This window comes from Nelumbo lutea, chromosome 7 (assembly GCF_056320005.1).
Source record: "Nelumbo lutea isolate HS-2025 chromosome 7, American lotus-T2T, whole genome shotgun sequence".
NCBI lineage: Eukaryota > Viridiplantae > Streptophyta > Magnoliopsida > Proteales > Nelumbonaceae > Nelumbo > Nelumbo lutea.
This window is the reverse complement of record NC_142690.1, coordinates 53,575,303-53,600,871: the sequence shown is the minus strand read 5'-3', so window position 1 is coordinate 53,600,871 and position 25,569 is coordinate 53,575,303. Positions and strand designations below refer to the sequence as shown.

Genomic DNA, 25,569 nt, shown 5'->3' with positions numbered 1-25,569 from the left:
TAAGCATTAACTGAAAAATGTAAAATGACATTTTTGCTATAATTTGTTTTCTAATTGTTGAGCAAAAGAAGTACTTTTGTGTGTTTTATCAAATAAATAATAATAAATGGAGATATAAAATAACAATTTTATCTTTACATGTTTTTCAATTTAAACTTTAGAGGGGGCATTTATTGTTCAATAAAAATTCTAGAAGCCAAGAACATCTATTCACATTTTTATAAATAGTATTGATAGATATAGATAGATAGAGGATTGGTAAGCGTCAAGACGATTCAACGGATAAAAGACATGAGAAAGACTCATTAAGCATGGAAATGCCTGGGCCTGAGGTGGAGGAAAATCAGAACAAATTTTAACACAATATTCTTTATTGTAGAAACATAGAGCTTTGCCGTTGGGATCTGATAAGCAACACCAACATTTACCAGCGGTACAAGTGAGCGGAGCACATTGCAGAATGTGTAGCTTTACACCCTTCTTCTCAATCTCAATACGATGATCCAACCTTGAAATTTGCTCCTTATGGCCATCTTCTTTACCTGTTTCAATTCCCCACACAATAAAAGTAACAAGAACAGTAAGTTAAGTTAACAATGATGTTGAACAACCCAACTAATTAAGAAAAAATATCAGAGATACAAAAAGAAAATGAGCTTCGACTTAGGAAGGATAAAGGTTTTTTCTTGGATGATTTTTCCTATTTTATTTTTCCTCTCCATCGAATTGAGCTGTTAAGTGTTATTTATTTTTTACTTTTATTTTTATCTTATTTCAAAATGAAAAAAATAACGGAGAGGTACAATTATGCCGTTTAGTTAATTCTTACATGTTATATTCGGGATCCTATATGAATGACATGTTAAAATTTGAATGGGAGTGCATCCCATCTCACACTATACTAAGGAGGCGTATGGTAAGTCTTTTTCGGAAGATTTTTTAAAAGCTCAAGACCTCAAAAGACTGATGAGCTTTTATAGATAGATCTTTGAAACCAAAGACCATTTGGTTTCAATTTCTTTCAAAGATCTTCTTAAAAGCTAGAAAGATCAAAAGACCATTTGGCAAGTATACTTGTCGGTTCGGCCCAACCCGTTATTTTTTGGGCTTGGACATAATTTTAGGCCCACGAGCTTAGGCTTGGGATTTAAATACCAAACCCAACTATATTTTGGGCTAATCTCAGGCTTCCTCAAATAAGCCCAGTCGACACTATTACATATAATAAAAAATACTTATGTTATATATAATAAATATATGTAATATATTTTTATTAAATTATTATCAAATATTAATATACTATTTAGGAAATACAAATTAGTATATTAATTTATTAAATTATTACTAAATTAATATAATACTAGTTTATAAAATTCCACAAAAAAATATGACATTTTATGTGCAGATCGATAGGGGTGCTCATTGTTTGGTTAACTAAACCATGGGGTATTTTCTTAAACCAAACTGGTAGTACTAGTTTTTGGCAAACCGGTAACTGGAGTCGAACTAAAACCAGTCGGTTAATCGGTTGACCGGTTCGGTTAACCGCCAGTTCGGTTCATCGAATTTTTAGTTTTTACAATATATATTATAAAAATATATATAAACATATAATAAAAAAGTATTAATATATACAAAATATTATATTTTGTATAATAAATAATATATAATACATTATAAATATATATATAATGCATATTTATTAATTTATAATACATAAAAGTATAAAATATATATAATATACATAGATATATGTATATATATATATATATATATATATATATATATATATATATATATATATATATATATATAATGCATAAATATATGTATACCGGTCGGTTTTATTAACCGGCCGGTTTTTTATATTGGTTAACCGAAACCAAACCAAAACCAATTTTTTGGTTGATTTGGTTTTTGGATTTTTTTTGCTCACTCCTATAGATCGAGCTTTGGGCTCGGGCTCAAGATCTTGGCTCGGTGGGCAGGCCAAGATAGGGCTTGGGCCTTGACATTTTCTATTGATAAAGAGGCAAAGTCTGGCCCAAACCCGACCTTTGAACAAGTTTAAACCCCACTATTGGATTAGAAACTCAGTTTGACCCAACTTTCCTAAAATTATAAATACCCCCTAAACTTTACTAAAATTACATATAACCTAACTTTTTTCATTTCAATTAATCTATTGTTCATCTTCCCCTCCCTCTCGACATAGCGGCGGGATGGTGTGCCACCGATCTCTCCTTTCCAGTTTTTCTCTTTTATATTTTTTATCTCTCCCTCTCTTTTATCGATCCCCACTCTCCTTTCTCTCTTCCACGGATTATAGGAGAGTATAGGAATAATGACCCGAAATGCCTTTTCATCTTCTTCACAGCGGCAATGAACACAGTTCTGACAGCGTAGCAACGACGACTCCATTCGACCTCTCTCATGATTCGATTCCATCTCTCTCTCTTCCTATCTTTTCCCTTCTTTTTACTTCTTTTTATTCTTCTTTTTTTACCGATTTCCACCACCTCTATTTTTTTTCCAACAGCCACTGCTAATCACAGCAATGGTGATCTATCCACTCCATTCCATTTATTTCGTTCTCTCTCCCTCTCTCTCTCCTTCTATCTCTCGTTATTTCTCCCTTTCTCTCCCCCCTCTGTTTTTATCACTTCCTCCAGCAGCGGCTGTAAATCATCTACAACTCTGGCCGTAGTAACTCGACACTGCATCTGGTTTGAATCCAACCACCTGAAATAACAAGCCTTGATTAGTATTTGTGAGAAGAAGAAGAAGAAAAAGAAGATACCTTCGAGTAGAGAGTTTCTCTTGAAAATTGTCAATGGCTCGGGGATTCTTAAATCCAGACTTTCAGTCTAACAGGCTTTCATTAGCCAAGTAAAAAAGATCATTTTGATCTACCGGGCTTCTAAAATCCCAAAAGATCATTCAAAAAGATTTGCCAAAGAGGGCCTAATTCAGGAAATGTGGCTTCGTATCTTTGGCTTTCAGACAGTTATTTTGGGGTTAGAATAAAAGAGAGTTATTTTGGGGGTTACTTAATTAAACACCCTATATAATTTCACATAATTTCTCAAACACCCCAATCGTTTGTATGTTATTAAGATATCTCTCATAGTTTGCACCTGCTTTACTTAATTCATCGTCCATTAGCCAACTTCTGCAATTCCGTCTAAAAATGATCACCTGACCTCTTTGAACCGAGTGAAAAATGTAAAAGGGCAATGTCCATTATTTTTATTTCAAAAACACCCCCAACAGTGAACTAATTAATACTAGTTAGCAAGTTTTTTAAAATCGAACTGGTCAGGGGTCCGGTTTTTGGATCAAATGGTCCGATATTTGAATTGAATGGATAGCCTATTCTGACAAAAAATAAAAAATAAAAAATGGTCAAAATCATTGGACGGTTCAAATGGTTCAACTGCCTGGATCAACAGTTTGCTGACTAAATCAAAGGTTATGGGGTAATGGACCTGACCGATTCCGATTTTTCTGGTCTGACAGTCCAGTCTAATCCAGTTTTGAAAACCATGCTAATTAGTTTTTTTGTATAATTCTAGTTTTGACGCGTTCATATTTCCGAAGCGATTGACAAGTAAAAAGATTCTTATAAAAAAAAGGCCAGTAGGAGAAGGATTGTACCATTGTTGTGAATGGTTTGGGTTCCTCAATATTTATCATTTGAGATCAAGGTTGAAACTTTCACAACGTATAGGTTGATACACAAAATGTATAGAATTAGACAATTTTGTGTTTTTTCATTCGTATCAGACTGGTAAAGGTTCGTATTGGCCATATATCGGTCCGTTTCGAAATTGTATCAGCCGTTACAATATGAATTTAATTTCCCTCATTTATATCACTTTTTTTACAATATGAATTTAATTCCCTCTCTTTTTACTATTCAAATTCAATTCAAATTGTCTGTCCTCCCTCATTTATATCATTTTTAATTAAGCCAATTTGAGATATCAGTAAAGGCTAATATTATTTCATTAAATACTCATATTCACCTTTAATTAAGGCATTTAACACATCCTTAAATACTAATTAAGTCAAATAGTTTGTTACCATAAATTGAAGTTGAGAAATTTCGAAGGCAATTATTAGTCCAACAATATGCCATACCTTTATTGCTTGGCTTAATAATATGTATTTTGACTTTTTAGTAACCTTTCTTCTCTTGGTGAAGTTTCTCAACAAATGTTAAAATTGATTATTAAAATTTGTATAATAATAAAAATTAATAAAGTTATATTGATTTATTTGAAATTAAGTTTTGTATTTATTAACTTATATACATAATAAATGTTATCTAAATCTATATATTAGGACTATACACGGGTCAGTTTGGCTCGGTTATATATAATTTTTTGAACCAAATTGATCAATCGAGTTGAGAGCCGGTTTCTTGGTTTAGTCGATTTTAGCCCAACAACTAATGACACTCTTGATTTTAACATTTCAGTCCCAATAAAATGTATGTTTGACCTAAAAAGTAGAGCTTTTACATGTGTAATTTATGCAGCTTTAACCTAGAAAACTAAATGTAATTGTAAAAGTGGAAAAAGTCAAGATAAAACATCCTAAAATAACATTGGTTAACTGTCAATGGAGTCTTTCACACATCAAGCTAGAAAGTAGGCATTTTCAAAAGAAATGAAAAATAATTAATGAAAAACAATTAATGAATAAAACTATAAAATGACTGAATACATTCAGATGTTAAAAACTAAACATAATAAGGCATAACTGGTTCGGGTTGGGTTATTTTCGGTTTACATATATACAAACTGAAAACCAAATCGACCATTCGATTTATACAAATTGATGAACTGAAACCAACCCAAAACTTTAAAAACCAGCTATTTCGGATCGGTTCAGACCAGTTTAATTGGTTTGCAATGCAAACCTGAACTAAATACAAATTTGGTTCCAGGTTCAATTTTAATTGCATTAATTGCATTCCACACATAAATTAAGGATAAGGTTTTGCACTCTACATATTTGTATTGTAGTCCTTCCAAACTGAGCCTAAGTTAGATTGGCATGCCTCACTATATAAAGCGCATCCAAGATCACACTTTCCACTACAAATTCATCCATGGCAACTCCCAAGTTCAATGCTGTGTACTTCATTTTCTTCATTCTCCTTAGTCTTTCTGCTCTCTATGAATGTAAGTCCAAGCTCTTGTATATGTTCGTTTTTTTTTCTTAGTTGAGTTCTTATTAATGTTCAGCATCATTGTTACATTTCTGTTCTTCTTGTTAATTTTATTGTGTGGTGAACGGAAAACAGGTAGAAAAGATGGAAATAAGGAGCAAATTTCGAGAATGGATCCTATGGAGATGAAGGGTGGTGTGAAGCTATACATTCCGCCATGTCTTCCATACCAATGTAAACCTAATAATGTAAAATGTTGGTGCTGCATATCAATTCCCAATGGGCCATGTTGGACCAATAAAGAAGAATGTATCAACGTCTGCCCTCCGCCTTCCCTTCAGGATCAGGCATTTCCATGATAATTAAGCTTTTCTCATTTTTTTTTCTTTCCTCATCGCTATCAACCCATCCTCAATAGTAATAATGTTTAAAATAATGATGGAGTGCTACACTGTTTTTTTGGGTTTTACTCTATGTGATAATCAGATAGCATAAATAAATTTGTAGTCTCTCTCCCTCACTCTACAAGTACTCTTTCGATATCATCTATAAAAAACGGACTCTTTGGAAAGATAAACGGTGCAACTTTACTCTGTCGTCAATTCTCCAAACCAGTAGTAAGAAAGATTGGTACCCACATGTGAAATTTGTTACTACTGTGGAAATCAAGAATTATATATATAGAGAGAGAGACCAATTAATGACTGCAGAAAGTACACGATTTTTGTTATATAAGTAACAGAGATTTGATAGCATTTTAGTTCTGTACTAAATCACACTCTCATGGTTTATTTTAAGGTTTCTAGTAGATAAGGGCAATTTTTGTCCTAAATAATGTTTTTATAAAATAATTAAAATAAGATAATTTTTTTGGAAAAATATCAAAAAAGGGCAATGATACTGTTCATCATCTTCCTCTGCCTTCCTTTATATTCATGCCTGCCATTTCAACTGGTCAAGGGATTCCGACTCTCCACCCCGCGTGCCTGAGGCTCCAGAAGTTATCCCTCTGGGTTTGCAAACCTAGCACCTAGGTCCCTGCAACTCTTCAGAAGTTATCTATCTGGATTTGCAGAGAGATGATTTCAGATACCCAAATAAAACACTCCCCATAACCGTAAGAAAACAGTGGGAGAGAGAGGCAGAGAGAGATGATTTCAGATCTGTGGACCTTTCTCCGTTGTTTTCTTTCGTTTTATCTCTCCTCTCTCCTTGACAGACGTAGGGTTCTGTACGTAAATCAGAACTATAAAAACACCACTTAATAAAAATAAATTAATACTAAATAGTAAAAACTGGGGTCTGCAGCTGACCTATAACACTGTGCAGAAACGATCGTTACGTTAGTCAATGGCCGTTTTCTTCTTCTAACTTCAAAGTTCAAAAACCTTTTATTTTAAGCGACCTTGCTAACCCAGAGAGAGAACTTCTGGAGGGTTGCAGGGAATGCCTAGGTGCTGGGTTTGCAAAAGCAGAGAAAGAACTTCTGGAGCCTCTTGCACGCGGTATGGATTGTAGGGATCCATTGACCCGTTGAAATGGCTGGCTTTATACAAAGAAAGGGAGAGGAAGATGATGTAGTGCCATTGCCCTTTTTTTGATATTTTTCCAAAAAAGTTATCTTATTTTAGCTTTATAAAAATATTATTATTATTTTTTTATATTCGGGGCAAAAATTGCCCTTATCTGCTAGAAACCCTTTATTTCATCACATTTCTGTTTTCTTTCTTGGATGTGCTCTTGTCTTCTCCTAATCAATTATAACTAATGGCATGGCATCAGAGCATCATCATTCAATATCTGATTATCACTCTTTTTCTTCATTTTTCTCATCTAAATTAATCCTTGAGGTGACTGAGAATGGTTTTAAACCCGCTGATCCAACTTTACACTGAGTTTATGTTTGGTTTGAAGGAAAATGTAGGAAAAGGAAAGGAAAAGTGAGAAAACCGGCCTATACATTATTTATATATGTTTCTCCACTTTTTCCTTTCTTTTCCTATTTTTTCCTTCAAATCAAACACAACCTTAAGTTTTCGTTTTCTCTTCATTTTTTTCTTGTTTGTAAGACCAAGTTTTAATTCCTTTGGGTGTTCCAAACCGTTGACGGTGGCATAAGTGCTTCTGCAAGCAATTTAGGGTTGTTTTCAGATTAATTGTAGATTGTTGTATTTGATTTTTACTGCTATTGGAAATGGAAATTGGGATTAAGCATACACCAGTACGTCCTACACAAAGGATGAAAGCAATTGTAAACAAACCTGAATTAAACAATTTACAAGAAAGAAAATTTATAAATAATAATAAGAATAAAAGGAAACATGTAAATTCAAATAGAAAACAAATGATTTGATAAAGCTTGAAATTCTACCAAATTGGCATGAGAACCATACCCTTGCGATCTCTTTGTCCAAATCAATCTCCTTTGTGAAACCCTATCAACACAAAAACCCAGTTTCAATATATATATTCAAAACAGAAGCATCCTGATCTAGAATAGGGTGGATAAAAACTTTTCCCAGAAATCTTTTTGCCCTAATCAGATAAGTGATAAATTATAATTATATGATTGATCACTACAAAGACAAACCTGACAGGCACCAGCTTGGCTGAGAGCCAAGAATAACCACCATGATGAGTAACGTGTGAGCATGATCACCCTGTCCCTGTCCCTGTCTGAATGAGTGAATTCATTCGATTCACTTTATCAAGGTGATTTTGCCCATATTATACACAATATTGGGATATGTGCTCTGCATGCTGCACCAATTTTTCTTGAACCGATAACCAACTCTCAGTCTCAAACAAGTTTTCTTCTCCTCTCTCCATTTGTCTAACTTGGACATCAGCATCTACATTCAATCCTAACTTGGAGTAGGAGGAGTCTTAAAAGTATTGGCAGTAATTGATTTTCTATTACTTCATGATTTATTGTATAGAGGTCTTTTCTATTACTTCATAATCTATCTGTGTCACCATTTTTTTTTTTTTTGTAATATTAGGTACTGAATTACACGGGAGACAGTGTGATAACAAATAACAAGAGTTTTTATGCATAGAAGGTTCTCTCATGAACGTTTAGCCAAATCAATTTATCAATTCTTACAAGTTCACTTAAAAATACAGAGAATCCACTATCAGGTTCGATTATATGTTTCTTATTAAACCAACAAGAACAAAGTTAATTCAGGTCATATAAGTTTTGTGTTATGGATGTGAGATTGATAAGTTTGAACTTCAACATCAGTAAACTACATCAAGAAGATAAAGAACCTGAAGGTCCCTCTGCTAACTGTCAAGCATAAGCTTCACCTCAATTAATTTTGAATTGCTGAAATTTGTAAAAGATTAATAAAATTAGGTAACAAATAAGGATTTTGGCTATCTAATTAATGAGTAGGATAAGCAAACAAGCCCCTGGATCAAGCTGGCAGCAGGCGCTGATATGTGGCTCATTGTGACACTAGCAAGTGCACTAGCCGTTCAAGTAATAAAGTAGTGAGTGAAGTATCGTTCCCACGAGGATTTAGGAAACAATTACCAATACTAAATTGAGCACTTCTTATCTGATCAACAAATAAATCAAAACTCTAATGAAAGCTAAGAAATCCTAAATTAAAATCTATCTAAATCATTGGCCCAATTGCCTTCAAATCAGGTTAGAAGAGTAAGCAGTAAATGTCAATCTCAGAATTCAGCAATCTATCAATTTGGATCATTCGAATAAATCATGATTGAGCCTTGGTTTGGTGAAACCCCAAGGTCATGAACAGCCTCTCTCAAGCGCATGTTCATCCTATGCATGAGTGACGGTTCTTCTATCTCTAGCAAGAATCTAATCCCCATGCATGCATTTCTTCAAACACTTCTAAGGCATCAATTCAAATCTGAATTGATCACCAACTGAATTGTGCAAGTTATCTCTAACCTTGCACTCAATTCAGTTCTTCAATAGTAGATCTGAATTCCTAGATTCTCTCTCAAGCACTCTAGGAATTCCAAGCTGTAGATTAATTCGGCCAATCTGAAAATTGCAGATCTGAATTCTCTTTCAAGCAATTCAGATCTTGCAATCTCAGATCTGAGAATTCAGATCTGAGTTTTGAAGGTTAGTTGGCCGAATTACTCTACAATAACACCCTTATTCAAGAAACTTCAAATACAATTCATGACCATTTGAATGAATAAAAAAGAATTAGATTGCTAAACTGAAATTTTACAAGCTGAAATACATCAAGGAAGAATGGAAACAAGGAGAAAGAAGAAAAAAAATATAACAAAGAAACTGAATTCAAATCAAAAGAGAATGAAACTACAAATGATTTATTACAAAAGATCTTTGAATCACAAACCCTCAATTCGAACTCACCTTCTTCTTCTAGCTTGCTTGTCTTGAACTTCCTTTAGCCCTTCTTCTTCTTCTTCCTTGCGCCTAGCCTTCTTCTCTTCTCTTCTCTCAAGGTGGCCGAACCTCTAAGAGTGGGAGACCCTTCCTCTCAAGCAAACGAACACCTCTCCCCCCTCCTAGAGGCCTCCTTATATAGTTTTTCAAGGGGGCTCTTGCCCTTTCTTGAAGTCTCTAGAATTGGGTGTATTACACCCCTCATGAACCTTCTAGAGTGCTCCCTCCTTCTCTTCAAGAAACTTATAGGAGTTGCCGCCCCTAGCTCCCTTCGGGTTGCTATTTGGGCTACAACTTAGCTTGCTTTTGAGCTCATGTGGGCTACACTCTAGGCTGTTATTTGGGCTAAAAATGGGCTGGGCCGAAATTTCCTTCTTGCTAGGCTTCTTCCCTTGGGTTTTCCAAAGAGTTAGCTTGCACTACTTGGGCCGAATGAAACTCCCTTGCTCTCATGGCTGGGCCGGGCTGAACTTGATAAATTTTGGGCTTTCTTTTCTTGCTTTTGCCTTCCTTTTGTTGATTTGGCTCCCCCTGAAATCTTTCTTGCAATCAAGCTAAAATAGGGCAAAATCTAATTAAACCAGCATAAAATTTCATGCAAAAACCTCATAAAATATAGATAAATTGTAGGTTCATCAAATACCCCCACACTTAAGCTTTTGCTTGTCCTCAAGCAAAGACATCAGCCATAAACTTAACATTCCCCCCTTCTGTTCTCACCATTTACTTGGTGAACTTTTTAAGATAGAAATGCATTGAGTAGTCGGGGAACTTTTGTAAGTGCTCAACTCTTATTCTTGTAAATTACCATTTAAGATATGTATCAGATCCAAGGAAAGGAGAATATGAATTTCATCATAGTCTAGCCTTCACTCCTAATTCATATATAAATCAGCTCCTTAATTGTCAAGGTTAATAATCAAATTTCACTAAGTTTCACATCTGTAACTAAATCTCAATGAGAGTTCAACTTTAGAGTGCCCCTTTGAACCTCGGTTGTCACCACAATTACTTATTTCTAAGGGTGAGTGCATCTTATGCTCCATCTCACCCTTTTTTTTTTTTTTCGGTGTGAGTGCATTTTATGCTCCATCTCACACACTTTTCTCTCTCTCTCTCTTTTTTTTTTTTTTTTTTTTGGTGTGAGTGCATCTTATGCTCCATCTCACACTGGTCACTTACTTGAGGTAGGACTCATGTTCTGAGCTGCTAGTTTTACTATTCAGATCAAAATAGCGGAGTCAATTTGGGCTTTTGAACCTCAAGAATCAGCACTTCAGATGTGCACTAGCTCTCTTGACCATTAACCATAAAATCAAGGGCTTCCATACACATGAAGATAGTTAGGGCTAGTCATGCTGAAAAGCATATTCAGCTCCCCTTTTCTCATGCATATATCAAATTGGGTCATTCACAAGAATAAAAACAAGTACATCAGTCTCCCTCAACTCATTGAATTCCTTCTTAAAAAAATCATCAAATAAATAGTAATGAACTTGAGGGGTTCCAGTCTTTTTTGGTTATGTCATTGCCTGCATATGTGTGTTGGGGTGAATGAGGTGCATGGTTTCAGCCCCCATACCCTAGCCTCGGGCTCACTCCCCCACACTTAAGATGAACATTGTCCTCAATGTTCGTAGTGTTAGGCAGTAATAATAAAACTAGCAAGAGAATCATCAAGTAATAGGAGGTATTTAGAGGACTTCCCTGAAGATCATTCTTAAATTCTGCAATATGTTGTCGGTGGAAAACTTCTTCTGCTAGAAATCACTTGCAAACTAGAAGAGGAGATCAGTAGCTTTGTTCTAACTAAAAATAATTTAAACCAAATAATAAAAAAGACTATTATACACAATTCCAAACAATGTAAATAATTTAACCAGTCTGTAATACACAACAGAAACTTACAAGGCCAAGAAGTTTGAATTCTATCTAACAAAAAATAAATAAATAAATAAATAAATTTAAAAAAAAACAAGATCAAAAGCCAATATAAATATCTCTTGGAATCTGATATGCAAGTGATAAACAAGTGATTTACAAGATTGAAACTAGCCTAGAAGTCTAAGAGTTCTTGAAATCAGCACACTACCAAAGTTATTTGATTTTTTTTTTTTTTTTTTTTGTGTGCTCAGATCTGCATTAGAATTTCAGCAATGTAAGTGAACGTACGCAGATCTGATCCATACTAATAAATTTGCAAACTAGAAAAACATAGCTCCATTACTGAAACTAAACCAACATTCAAGTGTGAAGTAGATGTTCAATGGAAAAGAGAGCTAACTAAATCAGCAATGGAGTTTATTACACACTATTCTAAACTTAAATGAACATAAGTAAACAAATCTAAAATCTACTGTAAACAGATCTACAATCATTGCTGAATTTATGATCTTTAAGCTGCTCTTCAAGTTCTAACCAAAAAAAAAAAAAAAAATCAGATTTGAAAACTTAACTTTTGAGAACAGTCACTTACAAAAACTCCAAACCTAATATCAATAAGTAGGTCTAAAATCTGTTGCAGTTAGGTATGAAATAAGTTTGATCCCAAGAGCTTAAGACTTCTCTTTCAAGTCCCAACTTAAATGTCTTGTATGCCTCAATTGATTGCAGGGACCTGAAATCAAATCTGCAATTTTATAATGAAAGCAGCCTTGATTCAGATCTGAATACCATTATATCAAAAATATGAAGCTCTTTTTGGACCTCACAAACATCAGTCCTAATCCAATACAACCAATTCAGATTGGGTGCAAGTGATTTAAAAGATAACAAAACATCAAGTTCACAAAAATTTCAGATCATGTACTTAAACTGCCTCTGATTCTCATCAATGAGGCAAGTCTGATGCATCAAATTGTGAATTGGGTGCTGTCACTACCCGAATTCACATCAAAATAGAGTGGGTTCAGGTCTGAGTTCAGATGAACTCAAATCTGAACCTAGCAGAATGCAGTCCTGCAACCGGCTGAACTCAGATCTGAACTTCAAATCTGAGTTTCAGATCTGAAAGCTCACATGCTATTCTTTCATTGTTTTCTTTTTCTTTTCTTTTTCTATTTTTCTTTTCTTTTCTTTTTTTTTTAAAGGAAGAAAACTAAAACAAAATACAGCAATGCAACCAAAATCTTTTTGGATGAGTGCAGGTCTGATTGATGAATGCAATTCAGATCTGAACTCATTTTGAGATTTATTTATTTATTTATTTATTTATTTATTTATTTATTTTTTAGAACCAAAAGAAGAAGAGAAATTTGATTTGCATAAGCTACATTAAAACTGAAACTAAGGATGGAACAATCAAGTATCAAGAGAAGAAACATGGCTCCATCAATGTAGCCCTTGATGGAGTATACACTTATTGGAATGTAGTACACATGGCTGCACACACCCATTCAGATCTGCTAGACTTTCTATTCATGCACAACTGAAATCAGAGCTATCTAACTTGAAAAAAATTTTCAAAGATCAGCCCAGGACAATTCACAATGCCAATTTAGTAATGTTAATTGTAATACAAACCTGTTCAAAACCTGCCCTGGTTCAGTCTTGCTGTAGCAGGTCTACTATAGTAGCCCTGCTATAGGTCTGAACTCTAATAAAAAAATGGTGTGGAAGTGCCACTTTTGCATGAAATCTCTTGAGGCATAAAAAAAATATTCTCAGATTAAATATACTTTTCTTCAACCAAATCAGCTCAGATAGATCAGAGTACAAGTTATTTAATACAGCAAAGTATGCCCTGTATCCTGCTCTGTTCACAACCCCAGTTCAGATCTAGGTGATTGCAGATCCGAATTTCTTCAACCATGACTATCCAATTGTTTTTGGGAGATAGCAGATTTTTTTGTAGGGTGTATTGGGGTGACAATAACCCCCAATTATCCTTTAAATTTATATCAGTTCAGGTCTGAGTTCAAGAAAACTCAGATTTGAACTGTTGCAGATCTGCTACAGCAGAACTCAGATCTGAACTCAGATCTGAGTTCTGATCCGAATCGTTGGTTTCCATTCTTTCGGTTATATGGTTCTTTCTCTCTCTCTCTTTTTTTTTCACTATCTAAATATATATATTTTTTTTCTTTTTGTAATGAAAGAAAAGAATAATAAAGGGCTGAGAACAGATTTTTTTTTTCTGAGTATTGCAGTTCTGCTATAGCAGAGTTCAGGTCTGAACTAAAGTCTGAGTTCAGATCTGAAATCTCAATTGCCTTACCTTCAGTTATTTCTACCAAATTGCCTTTGAGGAGTAGCAGAAGTATCCTAGGGTAAATTGGGGTGGTTATGACACCCAATTCACCTCAAATTTGCATCAGTTCAGATATGTGTTAAGAGGAACTCAGATCTGAACTGTTGCAAATCTGCTGTAGTAGAATTCAGATCTGAACTCAGATCTGAGTGCTGATCTAAATTCTCAATTGCCCCTCTTTTTGTTCATATGATCTCTTTTTTTTTTTTTTTTGACGTGTGGCTCATTGTGACACTAGCAAGTGCACTAGCCGTTCAAGTAATAAAGTAGTGAGTGAAGTATCGTTCCCACGAGGATTTAGGAAACAATTACCAATACTAAATTGAACATTTCTTATCTGATCAACAAATAAATCAAAACTCTAATGAAAGCTAAGAAATCCTAAATTAAAATCCATCTAAATCATTGGCCCAATTGCCTTCAATTCAGGTTAGAAGAGTAAGCAGTAAATGTCAATCTCAGAATTCAGCAATCTATCAATTTGGATCATTCGAATGAATCATGATTGAGCCTTGGTTTGGTGAAACCCCAAGGTCATGAACAGCCTCTCTCAAGTGCATGTTCATCCTATGCATGAGTGACGGTTCTTCTATCTCTAGCAAGAATCTAATCCCCATGCATGCATTTCTTCAAACACTTCTAAGGCATCAATTCAAATCTGAATTGATCACCAACTGAATTGTGCAAGTTATCTCTAACCTTGCACTCAATTCAGTTCTTGAATAGTAGATCTGAATTCTTAGAGTCTCTCTCAAGCACTCTAGGAATTCCAAGCTGTAGATTAATTCGCCCAATCTGAAATTTGCAGATCTGAATTCTCTTTCAAGCAATTCAGATCTTGCAATCTCAGATCTGAGAATTCAGATCTGAGTTTTGAAGGTTAGTTGGCCGAATTGATCTGCAATCACACCCTTATTCAAGAAACTTCAAGTACAATGCATGACCATTTGAATGAATCAAAAAGAATTAGATTGCTGAACTGAAATTTTACAAGCTGAAATACATCAAGGAAGAATGGAAACAAGGAGAAAGAAGAAAGAACATATAACTAAGAAACTGAATTCAAATCAAAAGAGAATGAAACTACAAATGATTTATTACAGAAGATCTTTGAATCACAAACTCTCAATTCGAACTCACCTTCTTCTTCTAGCTTGCTTGTCTTGAACTTCCTTCAGCCCTTCTTCTTCTTCTTCCTTGCGCCTAGCCTTCTTCTCTTCTCTTCTCTCAAAGTGGCCGAACCTCTAAGAGTGGGAGAGCCTTCCTCTCAAGCAATTGAACAACTTTCTCCCCTCCTAGAGGCCTCCTTATATAGTTTTTCAAGGGGGCTCTTGCCCCTTCTTGAAGCCTCTAAAATGGGGTGTATTACACCCCTCATGAACCTTCTAGAGTGCTCCCTCCTTCTCTTCAAGAAACTCCTAGAAGTTGCCGCCCCTAGCTCCCTTTGGGCTGCTATTTGGGCTACAACTTAGCTTGCTTTTGAGCTCATGTGGGCTACACTCTAGGCTGTTATTTGGGCTAAAAATGGGCCTTCCTTGCTGGGCCGAATTCTCCTCATAGCTAGGCTTCTTCCCTTGGATTTTCCAAAGAGTTTCACTTGCTCTTCTTGGGCCGAATGAAATTCTCTTGCTCTCATGGCTGGGCCGGGCTGAACTTGATAAATTTTTGGGTTTTCTTTTCTTGCTTTTGCCTTCTTTTTGTTGATTTGGCTCCCCCTGAAATCTTTCTTGCAATCAAGCTAAAATACGGCAAAAATTTAATTAAACCATTATAAAATTTCATGCAAAAACCTCATAAAATATAGATAAATTGTCAAGGTTAATAATCAAATTTCACTGAGTTTCACATCTGTAACTAAATCTCAATGAGAGTTCAACTTTAGAGTGCCCCTTTGAACCTCGATTGTCACCACAATTACTTATTTCTAAGGGTGAGTGCATTTTATGCTCCATCTCACCTTTTTTTTTTTTTCTTTTTTTTCTTTTCGGTGTGAGTGCATTTTATGCTCCATCTCACACTTTTCTCTCTCTTTTTTTTTTTTTTTTTTTTTTTTTTTTTTTTTTTTTTTTTTGGTGTGAGTGCATCTTATGCTCCATCTCACACTGGTCACTTGTTTGAGGTAGGTAAATAGGACTCATGTTCTAAGCTACTAGTTTTACTATTCAGCTCAGAATAGCGGAGTCAATTTGGGCTTTTGTCCTTCTTTGCAATTATTGAACCTCAAGAATTAGCACTTCAGATGTGCACTAGCTCTCTTGACCATTAACAATGAAATCAAGGGCTTCCATACACATGAAGGAAGTTAGGGCTAGTCATGCTGAAAGGCATATTCAGCTCCCCTTTTCTCCTGCATAAATCAAATTGGGTCATTCACAAGAATAAAAACTTAACAAGTACATCAGTCTCCCTCAACTCATTGAATTCCTTCTTAAAAAAAAATCATCAAATAAATAGTAATGAATTTGAGGGGTTCCAGTCTTTTTTTGGTTATGTCATTGCCTGCATATGTGTGTTGGGGTGCATGGTTTCAGCCCCCATACCCTAGCCTCGGGCTCACTCCCCCACACTTGAGATGAACATTGTCCTCAATGTTCGTAGTGTTAGGGAGTCACACTTGCTAGAGCAAACTGAAGAAAAGAAAATGATGAACTGAGTCCTTAAAGAATTGGAATTTTGAGAAAAAGATCTTTATTTTACTAACTAATATTCTAAAAAGATAAATGACAAAAAGATTCCTTAACTTGTTCATGAGCAAGCATAAGAGATTATTGGTTATCTAGATAAACAGTGGATGGAGGGGGTACAGTACTGCCCATTAAATATGGTTTCAGGCGCTGACCATTTACTTTAAACGTGCCCTGAACTGGGTGGGTGAGTTCTATAGCCCCATGGGGAAAAACCTGTGAAATGGTAAAGGGTCCAGACCACCTGGATCTCAGCTTACCTGGAAACAAGCGGAGACGGGAATTATATAACAATACCTGTTGGCCTACATAAAAGTCCCGTCTCAGCAAGTTCTTATCATGCCAGTTTTTTATTCTTTCTTTATAAACTTTGGCATTCTCATAGGTGGTAAGTCTGAATTCATCCAATTCATTCAATTGCAACCGCCTTTTAGCCCCTGTGGCCTGAATGTCAAAATTTAAGAATTTAAGAGCCCAATAGGCCTTGTGTTCCAATTCAACTGGTAAATGGCATGCTTTACCAAAGACCAATCTGTAGGGGGACATGCCAATAGGTGTCTTAAATGCAGTTCTGTATGCCCATAATGCATCATCTAATTTGATGGACCAATCTTTTCTGGTGGATGCTACGGTCTTCTCCAGAATTCTTTTGAGTTCCCTGTTAGCCAACTCCACTTGGCCACTGGTTTGAGGGTGATAAGGGGTAGCTAATTTATGTGTAATTCCATATTTCTGCATTAACCTCTCAAATTGGCTATTGCAGAAGTGAGTTCCCCTATCACTAATTATAGCTCGCGGAGTGCCAAATCGGGAGAATAGCTTCTTTAGGAAGTGTACTACCCTTCTTGAGTCATTTGTGGGTAAAGCCATGGCTTCTACCCATTTGGATACATAGTCAACTGCAACGAGGATGTACTTATTCCCAAAAGAATTCGGGAAAGGTCCCATGAAATCTATACCCCAAACATCAAAGATTTCACAGATTAAAATATTGGAAAGGGGCATTTCATTCCGTCGGGAAATGTTTCCCGATCTTTGGCATTTGTCACATGTGGACACATAATGATGGGCATCTTTGAAGAGTGTGGGCCAATAAAAACCTGATTGCAAAACCTTGGCTGCCGTGCGACTAGCTCCAAAATGACCTCCTGCTTCTTTATCATGGCAAAATTGGAGTACCGACTCCATCTCCTCCTCGGGGACACATCTCCTTATGATCTGATCTGCACACAATTTATACAAAAAGGGTTCCTCCCACAGATAGTATTTTACATCAGAAAAGAATTTCTTTTTCTGTTGATATGAAAGGTTAGGAGGAAGGACTTGTGCAGCTAGATAATTAGCAAAATCAGCATACCAAGGATATGAGTATTTCTGTATTGAGTACAACTGCTCATCCGGAAATTCTTCTCGAATGTTGCTGGTTATCTCCTCTTTTGAGCTTACCGTGTCCAACCGGGAGAGATGGTCAACAGCCAGGTTTGCAGCACCCTTCAGGTCTCTAATCTCAATGTCAAACTCTTGCAATAAAAGGATCCACCTGATCAGTCTTGGTTTTGAGTTTTGCTTGGTAAGCAAGTGCCTTAATGCCGAGTGATCTGTGTGGACAACAACCTTGGATAATATCAGATATGAACGAAACTTATCAAGTGCAAATATTACTGCTAACAGCTCCTTTTCTGTGGTGGTGTAATTGAGTTGGGGTCCAGTCAAGGTTCTGCTAGCATAGTAAATTGGCTGAAAATGTTTGTTCATTCTTTGTCCTAAAACAGCTCCTATAGCAAAATCACTCGCATCACACATCAATTCAAATGGGAGGGTCCAATCTGGTGCTATCATGATAGGTGCATGGATCAATTTGTCTTTCAAGATGTTGAAAGCATGAAGACATTCAGTTGAAAATTCAAAAGGCACTTCTTTCTGAAGCAAGGTAGATAATGGCTTGGAAATTTTTGAGAAATCTTTAATAAACCTTCTATAGAATCCGACATGTCCTAAGAAACTTCTCAAAGAACGAATAGATGTTGGGGTTGGTAATTTTTCAATTGCCTCCACCTTGGCCTTGTCGACTTCTATACCTCTTTGAGAGATCTTGTGTCCAAGCACTATGCCTTCTTGCACCATAAAATGACATTTCTCCCAATTCAACACAAGATGTGTTTCTTTACATCTAGTAAGCACCTGTTCCAGATTATTCAAACATGCATCAAATGAAGAGCCAAAAACTGAAAAATCATCCATGAAGATCTCAATAAATTTTTCAACCATATCAGAAAATATAGACATCATACATCGCTGAAAGGTTGCTGGGGCATTGCATAACCCAAAGGGCATCCTTCGGTATGCAAAGGTTCCATATGGGCAAGTAAAAGTGGTCTTTTCTTGATCTTCTGGTGCAATTGGTATCTGGTTATACCCTGAATATCCATCCAAGAAACAATAATACTCATGCCCGGCTAGCCTCTCCAACATTTGATCCATAAATGGGAGAGGGAAATGGTCCTTCCGGGTGGCTTCATTTAATTTTCTATAGTCAATACACACACGCCATCCGGTAATGGTTCTAGTAGGGATGAGTTCATTTTTCTCATTTGGAACAACAGTCGTACCCCCTTTTTTGGGCACAACTTGCACAGGGCTTACCCAAGAACTATCAGAAATAGGATAAATGATCCCAGCATCTAACAACTTAATTATTTCAGCCTTTACCACTTCTTTCATGTTGGGATTCAGGCGCCTTTGGGGCTGAACGGAAGGCTTGCTGTCCTCTTCCATCAAAATTCTGTGAGTGCAGATTGATGGATTAATGCCTTTGATATCTTCTACCTTCCAAGCTATAGCATTTTTGTGTTCCCGCAGCACTCTTAATAATTTTTCTCTTTGTAAGGGATTCAGTGCTGCGGAAATTATCACGGGGAGATCTGATGGTTCCTCAAGGAAAGCATACTCTAAATGGGATGGTAATTGCTTCAGTTCAAGGGTGGGGGGTTCTTGGGGTGATGGCTTACCTGATGGTCCGGGCAATTTGCCTAAGTTCTCTAATTTAAGAAACCCCTTTCCCTTGAATTGAGGCTTATCATTCAGGTATGCTATCATGAGGTTTATTTTTTCATTTTCTGTTTCTTCAAGTTCTCCCTGCTGGAGGCAGAGTTCAAGAGGATCAGTTATTCTACTTACCTGGAAGCATTCATCAATTGTCAATTCAATGGCATCAATCATAAAACAAGAATCATCACTAGAGGGTGCATGTTTCATAGCATCAGACATTTTAAAAATTATCTCCTCATCTTGTATCCTAAGGCTGAGTTGTCCTTGTTGGACATCAATCATTGCTTTCCCGGTAGCCAGGAAAGGTCTCCCTAGGATAAGCGGGACCTCCACATCTTCTTGCATGTCTAACACAATGAAATCAACTGGAAAAATGAATTTGTCAACTTTAACTAACACATCTTCTATGATCCCCCTAGGATGTCTAATGGATCTATCAGCCAATTGTAATGCCACTCTAGTGGGTTGGGGTTCATTCAACCCCAATTTCTTGAAGATAGAATATGGCATTAAATTGATGCTAGCTCCCAGGTCACATAAAGCTTTTTCAATTTTTAAACTGCCAATGGTACAAGGAATAGTGAAACTCCCTGGATCTTTGAGTTTCTGAGGCAGCTTGTTCAGAAGGATAGCAGAACATTCCTCATTTAATGCAACTGTAGCCACATCTCCCAGTTTCCTTTTGTTTGCCAATAATTCCTTCAAAAACCTTGCATAGTGTGGCATCTGGGCTAAAGCATCAGCAAAAGGAATATTAATATGTAAACTTTTAAATATTTCAAGAAACTTACCAAATTCCTTCTCCAATTTTTGTTGCTTCAGCCTGTTAGGGAATGGAACTTGTGGTTGTTGGTGCATCCCTTGTTGTGCTTCTGGTTGTTCCGTCTTCTGTTGTCTGGTTCCAAGGCTTGTTTCTGCCTTGGGTTCAGCCCAATTCTTCTTTTCTACCTCAGACAACTCTTTTCCACTTCTTAAGGTAATAGCTTGCACCTGCTCTCGTGGATTCACTTCAGTGTTGCTTGGAAGAGTTCCCGGCAGTCTGGAAGAGATTAATTGTGCCAATTGCCCCACTTGGTTTTCCAGGTTTTTGATTGAGGCTTCCTGGTTCTGGAACCTAGTTTCTGCACCTGCTATAAATTTTGTCATCAGTTCCTCCAAATTGGATTTCGGTTCAGGTTGATGATAAGTCTGGTGGAACGGCTTGGAAATATGCTGATTTGGCCAGGACTGGTTTGAATGTCCCCTCCATCCTGGATGAAAAGTATGGTGACTCTGGTAACCCTGCTGTCTTGACGAATTGCTGACATAGTCAACCTGTTCAGTAGATGGTCTGAACTGATTGCCAACTTGGCAGTCTGTACTGATGTGGCCTCCCCCACACAATTCACAATTAAGAGGCTGCACATGCATGGCAGCTATCTGCATTTCATCTATTTTTTTACTGAGTGCTCCTATTTGTGCAGCTAGTGCTGTATAAGTGTCAACATTATGCAAGCCTTGCTGCTTCCTAGTTTGAGTCCTTTCCGAATGCCATTGATAATTGTTGGCTGCCATTTCCTCAATAAGTGCATGGGCAACCTCAGGAGTTTTATTATTTATGGATCCTCCGGCTGCAGCATCTAATATGGTCTTATTTGAGTCAGTAAGACCATTATAGAAAGTCTGCACTTGCAGCCAAATGGGGAGGCCATGGTGAGGAACTCTCCTTAACAGCTCCTTGTATCGTTCCCATGACTCATATAAAGATTCCCCCTCTTGCTGGAAAAAAGTAGTGATGTCATTCCTCATTTTAGCAGTTTTAGAAGGGGGAAAATATTTAGAGAGAAAACGGCTGGCCATTTCGTCCCATGTGGCTATAGATCCTGCCGGTAATGAGTTCAACCAAGCTTTGGCTTTATCCTTCAAAGAAAATGGGAATAACCTCAGTCGGATGGCATCATCACTTACCCCATTGTGTTTGAAGGTGTCACAGATTTCCAAGAAGTTAGCAATATGGGCATTCGGATCCTCATGGGCCATACCACAAAACTGAACCGTATTTTGTATCATTTGGATTATGGCCGGTTTAATTTCGAAGTTATTGGCAGCAATAGTTGGCCTGATAATGCTGGAGACAGTCCCGGTGAGGGTAGGCTTGGCATAATCCATCATAGTTCTTTGTTCAGCCATTTCTTGTGCTTCTTGTCTGACTTGCTTAGCAGCTCTCAAACGGACACGGAGAGTCCGTTCAATCTCTGGGTCGTAAAGGATCTCTTCCAGTTCAGGTCTGCTTGTCATAAACTGTTAAAGTCAAAGCAATAAAAATGCCAATATTCACAAAAGAAAATAAATAACTAATCCTATCACACTGAAAATGTAAAGTGAAGTATTGGAATACAAAACCTACATCCTATCATGAATAAATGAAGCCGATTATACTAAAAGCAGATTTAAACCAATCATCTTATTCAAGGTTCCTTTATCTACATCCATCGATTGCAACATCTGAATTCAGACCCAATTTAGATCTGAGTTCAGATCTACAAGTCTTTGGTATTGTTAGTCTAGAGAAATTAATAAATAATAATTCAGATCTGAGCTGGATATCTCATACACACTCATTGGTATACACTACAATATACATCCATTAAAGTTGGAATCAATTCTGTGATGCTTTAGGGCTGAAATCAGATCTGATCTAAAAAAAAAAAATTTAAAAGGATCTGAAATAAACTAAAACCAGTCCTGAGTTAGGCTTGGGTTAAAAACTCTACAATTGAAGCTCAAACCTGTATAGCTGATGCATATCAAACACTTGCTAAGACCTGAAAATTGGGTCTGCAATGTTTGGTATTGCAAGCTATTCGGCCCATACAACTTTTGTAGAAATCTGAAATCAGGTCTGCTAACTGTTGCACTATAGCAGCCCTGCTACAGATCTGAATGCTAAAAGAAATACTTGGAAAGTGCTAATTTTTCTTAAATATCTGAGGCATAACAATTATTCAATCCAAACATACACCTCCTTAGCTAATGTAGCTCGGTTACAAGTGGGTAAAGCCAAGAATTCAGTCCACCCAGAATTCATAGTATGCTCTGTATCAGTTCAGTCCTCACATCATATCAACTGCATTTCAGATTTGAATTTCTCTCATTCCTTGCTATCCATTCACCCTTGAGGCAGGTTGGATGTATCCTAGGGTGGATTGGGGTAGTGATGGCACCCAATTCACCTCAAACTTGCATCGGTTCAGATCTGAGTTCAGAGGAATTCAGATCTGAACTGAGCAGATCTGTAACAGCAGAATTCAGATCTGAACTCAAGTCTGAGTTTGGATCTGAATTCTCAATTGCCTTACCTTCAGTTATTGCTACCAAATTGTTTTTGGGGAATAGCAGAAGTGCCCTAGGGTGAATTGGGGTGGTGATGACACCCAATTCCCCTCAAAATTTCATCAGTTCAGGTCTGAGTTCAGAGGAACTCAGATCTGAACTGTTGCAGATCTGCAATAGCAGAATTCAGATCTGAACTCAGATCTGAGTTCTGATCCGAATTCTCAATTGCTCCTCTGGTTGTTCAAAAGATCTCCCCTTTTTTTCTTTCATTTGTTTTTTTTTTTTTTTTTTTTTTGTTTTTGTAACGAAAGAAAAGAATAATAAAATCTGAAACACAAGCAACTCTTTTTGGCTGAGGGCTGCAGATCTGAAATCTACTGATCTGAGTGCCGAATGCAACTCAGATCTGCAACACTCATGTTTATGTGAATTTTTTTTTCTTTTTCTTTATTCTTTTTGAAAGGAACAACACCAAGATTGAATAGAAATCAAATATGCCTTTATTAAAATGAAACTGAAACCAGAAAAAGAGAGTAATCTACTTAAGAAAAAAGAAACATAACTACATGAGTACAGCAGTTGCAGTCCAAGCTGAAATGAAAAAGTTAGCAAATTAACCCAACTATGAATGCAATGCTGAATGAGATCAGATTAAGAATGCTCAATGTTTCCTAATATTGCTTCTCTAAATCCCCGGCAACGGCACCAAAAACTTGATGTGTGGCTCATTGTGACACTAGCAAGTGCACTAGCCGTTCAAGTAATAAAGTAGTGAGTGAAGTATCGTTCCCACGAGGATTTAGGAAACAATTACCAATACTAAATTGAACATTTCTTATCTGATCAACAAATAAATCAAAACTCTAATAAAAGATAAAAATCCTAAATTAAAATCCATCTAAATCATTGGCCCAATTGCCTTCAATTCAGGTTAGAAGAGTAAGCAGTAAATGTCAATCTCAGAATTCAGCAATCTATCAATTTGGATCATTCGAATGAATCATGATTGAACCTTGGTTTGGTGAAACCCCAAGGTCATGAACAGCCTCTCTCAAGTGCATGTTCATCCTATGCATGAGTGACGGTTCTTCTATCTCTAGCAAGAATCTAATCCCCATGCATGCATTTCTTCAAACACTTTTAAGGCATCAATTCAAATCTGAATTGATCACCAACTGAATTGTGCAAGTTATCTCTAACCTTGCACTCAATTCAGTTCTTGAATAGTAGATCTGAATTCTTAGAGTCTCTCTCAAGCACTCTAGGAATTCCAAGCTGTAGATTAATTCGCCCAATCTGAAATTTGCAGATCTGAATTCTCTTTCAAGCAATTCAGATCTTGCAATCTCAGATCTGAGAATTCAGATCTGAGTTTTGAAGGTTAGTTGGCCGAATTGATCTGCAATCACACCCTTATTCAAGAAACTTCAAGTACAATGCATGACCATTTGAATGAATCAAAAAGAATTAGATTGCTGAACTGAAATTTTACAAGCTGAAATACATCAAGGAAGAATGGAAACAAGGAGAAAGAAGAAAGAACATATAACTAAGAAACTGAATTCAAATCAAAAGAGAATGAAACTACAAATGATTTATTACAGAAGATCTTTGAATCACAAACTCTCAATTCGAACTCACCTTCTTCTTCTAGCTTGCTTGTCTTGAACTTCCTTCAGCCCTTCTTCTTCTTCTTCCTTGCGCCTAGCCTTCTTCTCTTCTCTTCTCTCAAAGTGGCCGAACCTCTAAGAGTGGGAGAGCCTTCCTCTCAAGCAATTGAACAACTTTCTCCCCTCCTAGAGGCCTCCTTATATAGTTTTTCAAGGGGGCTCTTGCCCCTTCTTGAAGCCTCTAAAATGGGGTGTATTACACCCCTCATGAACCTTCTAGAGTGCTCCCTCCTTCTCTTCAAGAAACTCCTAGAAGTTGCCGCCCCTAGCTCCCTTTGGGCTGCTATTTGGGCTACAACTTAGCTTGCTTTTGAGCTCATGTGGGCTACACTCTAGGCTGTTATTTGGGCTAAAAATGGGCCTTCCTTGCTGGGCCGAATTCTCCTCATAGCTAGGCTTCTTCCCTTGGATTTTCCAAAGAGTTTCACTTGCTCTTCTTGGGCCGAATGAAATTCTCTTGCTCTCATGGCTGGGCCGGGCTGAACTTGATAAATTTTTGGGTTTTCTTTTCTTGCTTTTGCCTTCTTTTTGTTGATTTGGCTCCCCCTGAAATCTTTCTTGCAATCAAGCTAAAATACGGCAAAAATTTAATTAAACCATTATAAAATTTCATGCAAAAACCTCATAAAATATAGATTAATTCGGCCAATCTGAAAATTGCAGATCTGAATTCTCTTTCAAGCAATTCAGATCTTGCAATCTCAGATCTGAGAATTCAGATCTGAGTTTTGAAGGTTAGTTGGCCGAATTACTCTACAATAACACCCTTATTCAAGAAACTTCAAGTACAATTCATGACCATTTGAATGAATAAAAAAGAATTAGATTGCTAAACTGAAATTTTACAAGCTGAAATACATCAAGGAAGAATGGAAACAAGGAGAAAGAAGAAAGAAAATATAACAAAGAAACTGAATTCAAATCAAAAGAGAATGAAACTACAAATGATTTATTACAAAAGATCTTTGAATCACAAACCCTCAATTCGAACTCACCTTCTTCTTCTAGCTTGCTTGTCTTGA

General features: G+C 36.5%; 2 long non-coding RNA genes and 1 other non-coding gene across 3 annotated transcripts; 2 read left to right on the top strand and 1 right to left on the bottom strand.

Annotated features, from left to right (window-relative positions):
* Nucleotides 1-5,043: 5,043 nt before the first annotated feature.
* Nucleotides 5,044-5,688, top strand: LOC148846420 (uncharacterized). The gene is made up of 2 exons (XR_016101856.1): nt 5,044-5,192; nt 5,315-5,688. It is a non-coding gene; the product is annotated as an uncharacterized LOC148846420 (long non-coding RNA).
* A 1,657-nt stretch (nt 5,689-7,345) lies between these two features.
* Nucleotides 7,346-7,901, bottom strand: LOC148846419 (uncharacterized). The gene is made up of 3 exons (XR_016101857.1): nt 7,770-7,901; nt 7,573-7,614; nt 7,346-7,407 (listed from the first exon to the last, which is right to left on the bottom strand). It is a non-coding gene; the product is annotated as an uncharacterized LOC148846419 (long non-coding RNA).
* Nucleotides 7,902-21,246: 13,345 nt separating this feature from the next.
* LOC148846418 (small nucleolar RNA R71) lies at nt 21,247-21,353 on the top strand. The gene has a single exon (XR_016102643.1). It is a non-coding gene; the product is annotated as a small nucleolar RNA R71 (small nucleolar RNA).
* Nucleotides 21,354-25,569: the final 4,216 nt, after the last annotated feature.